The sequence below is a fragment of the Macaca thibetana genome, chromosome 10 (assembly GCF_024542745.1).
Source record: "Macaca thibetana thibetana isolate TM-01 chromosome 10, ASM2454274v1, whole genome shotgun sequence".
NCBI classification, from domain to species: Eukaryota; Metazoa; Chordata; class Mammalia; order Primates; family Cercopithecidae; genus Macaca; species Macaca thibetana.
Genome location: NC_065587.1, coordinates 96,049,598 through 96,060,795, shown reverse-complemented (window position 1 = coordinate 96,060,795; position 11,198 = coordinate 96,049,598).

The window sequence follows — 11,198 nt, the reverse complement described above, 5'->3', positions numbered from 1 at the left end:
AGCAAATATAGATTTTTATGCAAAATAGTGATTTCTTTTTCCAAAATCCTAGGTGATTTAAAATAGAATGGAATATTTTGAGAATTGTTAATAATATCTTGAAACTAAGCATACTTTATGGAAGAAAGCAATGTGGCTTTTAAAATTTATCTTAAAGCAGCTTTAAAAATTGTTGTATTGACTGGGCGTGGTGGCTTGTGCCTGTAATCCCAGCACTTTGGGAGGCCAAGGCAGGTGGATCTCCTGAGGTTGGGAGTTCGAGAACAGCCTGGCCAACATGGTGAAACCCCGTCTTTACTAAAAATACAAAAATTATCCAGGCATGGTGGAAGGCACCTGTAATCCCCACTACTTGGGAAGCTGAGGCAGGAGAATCGCTTCAACCTTGGAGGTGGAGGTTGCTGTGAGCCGAGATGGTGCCTCTGCACTCCAGCCTGGGTGACAGAGCAAGAGTCTGTCTCAAATATATATATATATATATGTATGTGTGTGTATATATATATATATGTGTGTGTGTGTGTGTGTATATATATATAAATGTATATAGATCGGCAGTTCTCAAAGTGACTCGTGTTAGAAATGTGTATTATCAAGTCTACAGCAAATCTATGAATCAAAATTCTTTGGTGGGAACTTGCAGTCTTGTAATCTGTCTTAACAAAATACTGGTATATTTTAAAGAAATAAATGGACTAAGTTTGCAAAACGCCCTGTGTGACATCTTGAATATATAAAAGCTCAAATGTATTGAAATTGCTTACAATTGCTATCTTACAATTTCTTATAATTGCTATATTAATATTTTATTAACTGCATTTAAAAATATTTTAAAACTTTTTGATAAAGTCATTTGTCTATTGATCAGCATTATTTGTCTAATATTTATGTAGTATTGATCTATGCCTTGAATTTCTACATGGAGGTATTGATTGGTCTATGCATATGCATCATAGTTAGACTTATTTTAATTTTAACCCTTTGTATTACATGGTATTACCTTAGTGAGTACATCATCTTGTTATCTTTCAATACATTCTTATATCCTTCATTTATGGTTTTGTGGGGTTGTTTGTTTCATTTTTAACTCTTGTGTATACACGACATGGTATTATATTATGAGGAAACAGCAGTAGATATATCATACAGAGTCCCTGTCTTCACACCATGTAGTTTTCAGAGAGAGAGAGACAGATCATTTGTTTTCACAAACAAGACACCACTTTACTGATTATCTCTAGGATGAATTATCTCTGTCCTCTTGACTTCTTTAGTAGCTTTCTAAGAATTTTTCAAATTTTGCTGCTTTAGATCATGAAATATCTTGCAGATAATTGGGTGAAAGAAAAGGTGTTATTCTTTCCAATCTTAAAAACATAATTTTAAAAAACATTTCTCAAGCCTTGTTTTCCTCTGTGTATTCTGGTATTCTGCCAGCTTACTCTGTGATTTTGTCATTGTGATTGTGATAGTTAATTTTATATGCCAACTTGGCTGGGCCAGTGTCTTACTCCATTTATGTTGCTATGAGAGAATTCCACAGACTGGGTAATTTTTAAAGAAAATAAATGTATTTCTCGTAGTTTTGGAGTCTCTTATCAAGGTACCAGCATCTGGCAAGGGCCTTCTTTCTGCATCTTCCCACAGCAGTAAGCAGAATGGGAAGAGTGCATGAGAGAGGGAGTGGAAGAAGCCCAAATTTATTCTTTCATCGGGAACCAACTGTTGCAATAACTAACCCACTCCTAGGATACTATCATTAATCTATTTATGACCTAATCATCCCTTAAACATCCCACTTCTCAACACTGTAAAATTGAAGATTTTCACTGCACTCCAGCCTGCGCAACATAGTGAGACAATATAGTGTATATATACACACACAAACGCACACGCACACACACGCAAACACAGTCTATTGTTGAATTGATCTGTAAGTTATCTTAATTAATAACGAGAGCTTTTGGGGCTTTTTAAAACCATTATTTTATCTCACTTTCTTTGAAACCTTTATTTGTCAGCTTATTACTCACTTACAGAAGGTTTCGGTTTCCACATTGAGGAGGGGGAGGGGTTGGTTACTTTTTAAGATCTGTGCTCACTTCTTCCCAACCCATGAATTAATAGTTGCCTGTTCCCATCCCTGAGCCTTGCAACTTGGGGCTGTTGTTCAGCAGTAACTAGGGAGAGACCATGTCTCAAGTAGCCTAGCCCAAGCCAAAGTTTAATGGTTGTCATTTTTTGTCTCGCTATCACAGGGGAGCAATATCTATAAAAGGCACAGCGACAGGGCTCCGTTTCTGATGTTTTTGTTCCTGAGTCTTTGTTCCTGGGTGCAAGAAAGGCCAATTCAGTGAGGAATTTAGAGTTGTGAGCCTGGTTTTGATTTTCTGCAATGCATGGCCACTTACCCACCAGGAATAAAACGCAACACCTATTCCTCAAAGGAAAATTAAGCAGACTGATAGTTTTAGCTTTTGTTTCCTAACAATAACTTGAAACATTTATCTGGTTTTTGAGTATGCCCATAGTCACAAATATAATGTAATATGAATTTAAATTGTTTTATGTCAGGGAGTACTTAATCCAAATTACATTTTTGAAAAGATCACTCCAGCAATCCAGAATGGATTGGTGGTGCTAAAAGTTAAAACAATAATAAAAGTATGGGAAAAGAGAGGTAACCACAATGATGTGGTTGGACATAAAGAATTAAAATAATAATGTGAACCATGATGAGTGTAACTTACCTCACAGTTGAAAGTGACAGTACTTATTACAAGATTATTCATTATTAGTAGAAATAGCAACTAACATAAGGGAGAATCCATACCGCTTAATTAATTCCTGTCATTTTTATTCATCTTTTTTAGGCCTCAGCATAAATCTTAGCTCTCTCCATGTATCACCCTCCATTTGTAGAATTTCATGTTTATGTTGGTTTATTTCATTTTTACGTTCTCTGACTTTGTCTTTAGGTTAATAATTAACCATATTGTTGTGTCCTAAGAATCTTTTCTTATTTTCTGAAAAGCAGAATAATGTAGTCCAATTTTATTCCAGTAATAAAATTTTGCCATTAAGTAGAATTTAAAATAAATAAGGTAAAATTTAAAATCTGTCTATAAACTGTAATATTGCTGAGTATAAAACAAAATTTAAAACAAAAGGGAAACGAAACTGTAGCTGAGTCTAAAGCAACTCGATGGCCTCCTTGAATTTCCTTTTGGCTTTAAAGATGTAATACATTCACCCCTGTAGCCCTGATATTTTCCCTGCACATAGAAAAATAAGTCATCCTGGTTTTTAAAATTATGTTACCTTTAAACAACCCAAAAACGAAAGGTTAAAGAGCTGCACTGTGACATACATTTTCTATAGAAACAATAATTTTCTCAATTGATGTTAATACTCAGTCATTTAGACTTTTCAAAGCAATGAAGATATTGAAAATGTCCAAAATTAAAGAGAAATAAGAGGAGCCTGAAAAAACCGGCGTACATGCTTTTTAGGAAAATGCCCTGCAAGCGTGATCCAGATCTCACTGCCACAGTCATGGATATTTGAGGAGTATCAGTACACATACCCTCAAAAAGCATTGGAATAGTACAGCTTAATAAACATCTCACAGGTCCCTGGAGTGACCTTAATCAATTTACCAAAGAAAGCAGCTTTACAATGAAGAGTTTTAAGACACTTAAAAATTCTTAGCTGAAAAATCAATGCTACTTTTTATAATTACTTTGTTCTGTGAGGTGGTTGCACTTATAATTATTCCGGACATGCAATAGTAACTCTAAAATATCTAAATGCCATGACACATCTGTGAAAAAAATTTTTTGAATAATATTTCATTTAGAGATAAAAATATTTACTCAAATATTTTAAAGGCTACAGTTATCTCAAAATTTACACAATTGTAATTTAATTTGCAATTGAGTCTCCTACTGCTCCCCTCTCCATTTCACCTTGCATTTCTACATCTTTTTCTTTTTTTAAAATTAAAAAAAAATTTTTTTTAATTATACTTTTAGTTCTAGGGTACATGTGCACAACGTGCAGGTTTGTTACATATGTATACATATGCCATGTTGGTGTGCTGCACCCATTAACTCGTCATTTACATTAGGTAGCTCTCCTAATGCTATCCCTCCCCCCCACCACCTCCCCACAATAGGACCCGATGTGTGATGATCCCCTTCCTGTGTCCAAGTGATCTCATTGTTCAATTCCCACCTATGAGTGAGAACATGCAGTATTTGATTTTCTGTTCTTGCGATAATTTGCATCTTTTTCAATATGGCCATTTTCATTGGGACAAAGAGACATAAATTTATACTTTCTTTATAGTATCAACTTTGCTTGTTACTCAGCCCTCCTGCCTTCTTGATGGCATTTGCCAAGACTTAGTACAGAGCTTTCCTATTTGTACATCTGCCCTTCACAGAACATAAACCATGTGTGGCAATCTCAGATCAAAAGCCTACTACTGGTAGTGGAAAACTTTACAGATTGCAATTGGACTTGTTTCTTCCCTAGAACTGCACAACACCCTCCCTAAGCTCAGAAGGAACTTTGAACTTCAAAGTTAAGGTAGGAGTTTTTCTGTGTACATGGCTATGTTGAATATATCTGAAATTCTTGCTGTTTTGTCAAGTTACATTCATGTAGATCTTATTTTTTTTTTTTTATTTGAATGATACTTTCTAATTTCTTTAATGGCATATAACTTACTCTTTTCTGACAAATGGGCTTTTTTCCTTAATAATTGTTGTACATTACGTAATTCTTTTATTTTTTTCTACTCATTTTCCCCTTTTAAAACTGCACTTAAATTTATAGATGTTATGCTTAAAAGAAAGATAAGTTATTCGTTTTCATTGAACTAGTTCTCTATAATAATTTCACTGCATTCATATTTATTTACACATGATGTATTTTTATTTACACTAGTTAAAATGCAGGAAATTACAAAGATTAATATCAAAGCATGAATGCACCACTGAAATTGACCAATAATTTTGTGATGTTTATTCACAGCTATATTTTAAAAATAAACATAGGATTGCAGATACAGATGAAGTGCTTTAGGGATCTGTCCAGAGAGAGACAATAAATATTACAATTTGTTTACATTAGGCAGTAATTTTCTACATATTGTTATAAGTAGAATGTCCCCACCCAAAGATGCCAGACCCAAATCCCTATAATCTATGGATAGATCGTGTTATGTGGTAAAGCTGAATTACGGATGTAGATGGAAATAAGTTTGCATATTAGATGATTAGCTTAAAATAGGAAGATTATCTTTGGGTTATCCTAGTGGGCCCACTGCAATCACACGTGCCCTTTAAATTAAGAGTGAGGCAGAAGAGGAGTCAGAGGGTTTTTTTGAAGATGCTATGCTGTAGGCTTTAAAGATGGAGGGAAAGACTATAAGTCAAGAAAATAGGCAGCCTTTAGAAGCTTGAAAAGGCAAAGAACTGAATTCGTTCTTCCGTCAAAGAATGCAGCTTTGCCAATGTTGATTGAAGGACAATGAGATTTCTATTAGAGTATATTTGTGTTGTTTTAATCCACTAAGTTTGTGCTAATTTTTTATAACAGCACTAGGAAACTAAAACAAATATACATCCACTATACATATATGTTTGCAAAAACCTTTAATTGTATTTTTATATAATTAGATTTTACAGTTTATCTGTTTCCTTTACCTACAAATCCTAGTGCCTGGCTATATTCACAAGTCTTGTCTTTAGCTGCTTTCATGAAACTGAGTATGTCTGATATGATGTGAGCAAAAGCAACCTGCACCGCCTAAGATGAAGCCCTATTGAGAAGATCATAGAAAACCCTCCACACTCTCTATCCAACATTTACTGACTGAATACAGAGGAGTAGGAGACCATAAAAGCTGCAGAACCCCATGATCGAAGGACTGAAGATGGTGTGGAACACAGCCTCTACTCCTTTCCTTACTGCCGACATGTAACAGTCAACTGTGACATGACCAAAATTCTATGATAAGTTGCTGACATCTAGCGTTGTTTAATCCTTGTTACTCTTTCTCCTGCCTTCTCAAAGGCAGATCCCTAGTCGATATGACTTGAAAAGTACAGCATCTAATTCTAACTAAATTGTTGAGATTTTCTTTCCATACAGCACTGTATTTGATACTTAATTGATGAGCTTATAGAAAAATTTACTTATTTTAAATTACTAGCAAGACATCATTGTAATAATAAACTGCGATGTAATATATTTATCCACTTGAGCAGTAGTTTTGGGAAGATATACACACACAAACATATGATATGTGGATATATAGTAACTGTACTTTGGAAATATATATACATGCACAAAAAGAGAGACGCGTATGAAATAGTTTTGGAATATATGTATGTAGAACAACTTTACAAAATTCCAAAATAACCACACTATAACCAACAATATATCCCAAAAGTAATAAAATGGATATATAATTTTTAAAAGTTGATAATAATATGGCTTTTTGGATATTTTGTCAAGTTGCTCCCCAAATTATTCTTAAATACTATCAAAACTGAAATCACTGCCAACAACGTAAAGGGGCTCCAGTCATCTCTATCCTTGTAATTATAGGGTATTGTCAGAACAATAATGACATAGGTATAAAATATAGGTGTAAAGTCTAATTCCCATTTTGTTTTTAATTCCCATGACTATTAGATTAGCAGGGTGGGGTGTTTGGCATTTTGTTGCTTTTATGGATCTCGTTGCTCTCAATTGCCTGTTAGCACTTTGTGAAAACATATTTAAAAACTGAGTTTAATTATCACCCATTGTTCTGAACTTAGTCGTATGGTTACACTTGATTCAAAGAGGGACACTGGCATTTAACTTGCGTTTTTCTCCCTCAAATAAAACCTGAGCTATATTACAGTGAGGAAAGGATAAGGGGAGATTGGATGAATAGTAGTGGTCTCTATCTTCACCCATTTTTATGTTTCTAAGTTGTCTGTAATTTATAAGCTTAAAAAGTAGATGCAGATATACGGGGAGGTGCCTCCAAACTTATCTTTTAGATCATTAAAAAAATTGCTTTCCTCTATTTTAAGATACCTGCTCTAAATTTTTATAAATGTATTGCATTTTTTTATTTAAACATAACATTTATTTTTCTGAGTCAGAAACTTATTCGACTTGGAGTTTTTGTTCATGATGGATATGAAAGAAAATTCTGTCTTCTAAAATATGTGTAGCATGTTGTTTAATCATCATTTATTAGCTCTTTCCTTCTCAGTTTTATTTTTTATAATTTATCAGATAAATTTGGATTTGATTTAAAAATAATGATTTTATTTAACTATTAGGGTTTACATGAGTATTCGAAGACTTGGGGAGTGAAGTCTGGGGAGACTCAAAGAAGTCAGGGAAACTGCATCTGACAAGTTAAGGAAGGAGATACTAGACAGTTTTATTAAGATATTCTCAGCTGTAGTTCTCCTAATGTCAGTAGGAACCTGCAAGCAATTCTTAGGATTCTTTGTTTCCACCAACTATCTCAGGCTACAGCTTAAAAGTTATTTGCAAGTCATTTTCAAGACACTACCATGAATCACACGTCTGCACATCCCAGATCTCTCTCACCTCATCTATTTGGTATGGAATCTGAATCTCATCCCACTTCCTTCCTTTGACAGATTCTCACCCAGAATAGCAGAAGGAAGGGAATTAGGAAATATAGTATCAGCTTTTTATCTTTTCTGTAGTTCAGAAGGAAGACAATAGAAGTGAGAAGACGGTTGTTTAAAGCAGAAAATTCAACATAGATGACATGTTTCTACTTCTGATATATATAGAAGTTGTATTTCTTTATATATTATATATTTTATATTTATATATGGTATATAGTATTATATATAATATCAAATACATATATATAATATTAACCTTTAGACCTTAACTTGGGCAAGGCTTCTTGAACCATGAAATCTTTCTAGTTAACGCTGGAGAACAGCCCAAAGTTGTGGGGCTCAGAGTTGGGGGAAGACAACTACATGTAAAAAATGTGAGTATTTTCTAGATGGTGTTGAGATAGAGATGTGAATCCAGAAAGATTGTCATAATTTAAATGTTGCTAAATGCTGCTGGTTTTGAAGATGGAGAGAGTGGGCAGTGGTCGAGGTATGTGGCAGAAAATGTTCAAGAAATTGAAAAGAATAAGGAAATGGATTTTCCCTTAGAGTTCCAGAAAGAAACACGGCAATTTGGACACTTTGTTTTTTAGCCAAATACACTGTTGTCTTTCTTATAACCTACAGAATTGTAAGATAATAAATTTGTATTGTTAAAGACACCAAGTTTGTGGTAATCAATTACAGAAGCAATGAAAAAAGATTTAATATTTTATGAACTCAATTTTTTGAAAATAGATCATTTATATGGTTACTCATATATTTTATATTTCTGGCAGCAGTGCTTTTAAATTTTTATTCCTACAAAAAGAGTTTAGCTCATCTTTAACAAATATTTATTCCCAGATAAATAATTTAATAGTTGTTTTACTACTTCTCCTAACTTGCCATTGGTGACAGATACACAGACTATTGTATTTAAGTGCACATTATTTTTCATTCATACACATTGCTGAGCTTCCATAATGGTTTTAACAGTGAATAAATTACAAAAGACACTTTATCTAGACCAATATTTCCTCACTGACTAACAATATTTTGTTTTTAAAATTTCAGACTCTGTAAAACAAAAAAATATTTAGAATTCCTTCTGAAATAAAAATAGGATCACTAGTGTATATTAACAGTACAAGCCTTCGTTGGGAGATCCTTATATGGTTAAAGATTCTTCCTTAAATTCTTAGTTTGCAAATATATATAATATATATCCTTAAGTTTTGTTGATTTTAATTAAATTGTTACCTATATCAGTTCAAAAAATAATATTTTGTGATTTTCTTTCTTAAACTTTCAATGTAGTGAATAACATACACTATTTTTATACTTGGATTCTTGGTGATAAAAATAATAGTTATTGTTTATTATTTTGCACCTGTTTCTTAATTCGAGTTGTTTATGCTTATTTGAGAAGTTTGCATACTTGTGCATGAGATAGATGTATGCATTATATTTTGTTGTACCAGAACATACGGATAAAGTAAATTCTGAGTTTTGTAAAACAACTGTTATAAGCATATTGCTGACATTTAATGAAACTATTTTAAAAATTTTTAATGTTGCTTAGAACAAAATGTATAAAGCCACAAAAAACACTTATTTAGTTTTATTTTCCTCCCCTCTGCTATTGTTGCCTCTACTCTCATACCCATTCACTATGAATTGAATGGAGCTAGATTATCATATAGCATGCACCTACCAAGGATTCGCAGTTTTCCTTGCCTTGCAAAACAGATATGCAATCAGGGTACCTGTATTTCTTCAATATTACAGAAAACCTTGAACTCAAAACGTTAGCAGTGACAAATCTGAGAGAGTTGCATATATTCACATTTCACTATTATACATAAAGCAAGCTAGCTCTTCAAGGAACATACTTGTTTGAATTCTGTAATGTAAGATCTGACAACACAGATTTGCTACGTGGCTTATAGATGCTATTATACACTCCAGTCTGGCAAATGTATATTCAGAGAGATTATCCTCAGAGCAGGGCAGATAGTATCATTATGGCTATCTTTTAAGAAAAATCCAACAGCCTACATAGAGGGAAATGTGTAAAAAATATTTTCAACATCAATCTGAATTTGAAACTCACTTCAAAACTTAGTGAATGGAAGTTCAGTGAAAATTACATTAATGAGATAACAAATAGAACTAATTTTTTGTTTTATCCTTTTTGCCTAATTTATTATATCTTTTGACTTAACATATATAATGCTTTCAATGCTACAACATTGAAATAACTGCACAGAGCATGTTATTATCTATTTTATCATTTGAAATTAGTTTTGACAAAAAGAGTCAAACTCTGTAAAATATTTTAAGAGATTTATTCTAAGCCAAATATGAGTGACCATGGCTCATGACACAGCACTCAGGAGGTCCCGAGAACGTGTGCCCAAGGAGGTTGGGGTGCAGCGTTTTGTTACAGGTTTTAAGGAGGTATGAGACAATGAAACATCAATCAAACACATTTAAGGAATACATTGGTTCGTTTCAGAAAGGTGGGACAACTTGAAGGTGGGTAGTCTTCCAGACTATAGGTAAATTTAAACATTTTCTGGTTGACAACTGGTTGAGTTTTTGTCTGAGGACCTGGGATCAATAGAAAGAAAATGTTTAGATAAAAATTGTGGAGGTCAAGATTCTTTTGAAGTCTCATAGCAGCTGCCCTTAGAAACAAGGGATGAGAAATGTTTCCTATTCAGACCGTTTAAAAGGTACTAGACTCTCAGTTAATCTGTTCAGAACTGGAGGAGCCGGAGGAAAAAGATCTGGCTATGTTAATAGGGATTCTTTAGAGATGTGAATTTTCCCCCACAGAGGATGGCTTGCAGGACAACTTCAAAATGTGACCAAAGAAACATGTTTTGGGGGTGAAATATTTTTATTTTCTTCCTTGTCTTGTAATGTTATACCAGAGTCAGGTTGGAAAATAAGCCATGATATATAGGGTGAAATAAAACCTATCTGATGAAAATTTATGGTTTGTAGGGCGTGACTCCCTAGACCCCTTAGACGGGAATTTGGGCAAGATAAAAAAAATCCGAGTTTGGCCTCATTAGGAATAGAAAGACTGGATTACCTTGGCTACTTTGTATATCTAACCATTTTTTTTTAGTAACCTGGACCATGGATCACATAGCAATTTTTTATTTAATATAAAGTCAATTAAAATCAAGACAATCTTCCATTTGATTGAAGTAATTTGGTAGCAGAATCAAAGAGTAGCTTTGCATACTAAGTAAGAAATATGAATTGCTCTCAATATTAATTTATGTCTCTTCAATATTTCTGATGGCTGTTACCAATCCCTATTTTGCAAACATATGTATCTATGAGGCCTTCATGATGAAATTTGACCCATTCAGTTTTTCTCTTCTCTTCTATATTGTGCAAGTAATTATCATTATCTATTCCATTGAGGCAGAAAATAAATCCGAAAGACCACAAGGTACTGCACATGGGACAAATAAGCAGGCAGGTAAACAAACATACTTACAATGTAAAGACCAGGTGCTTAAT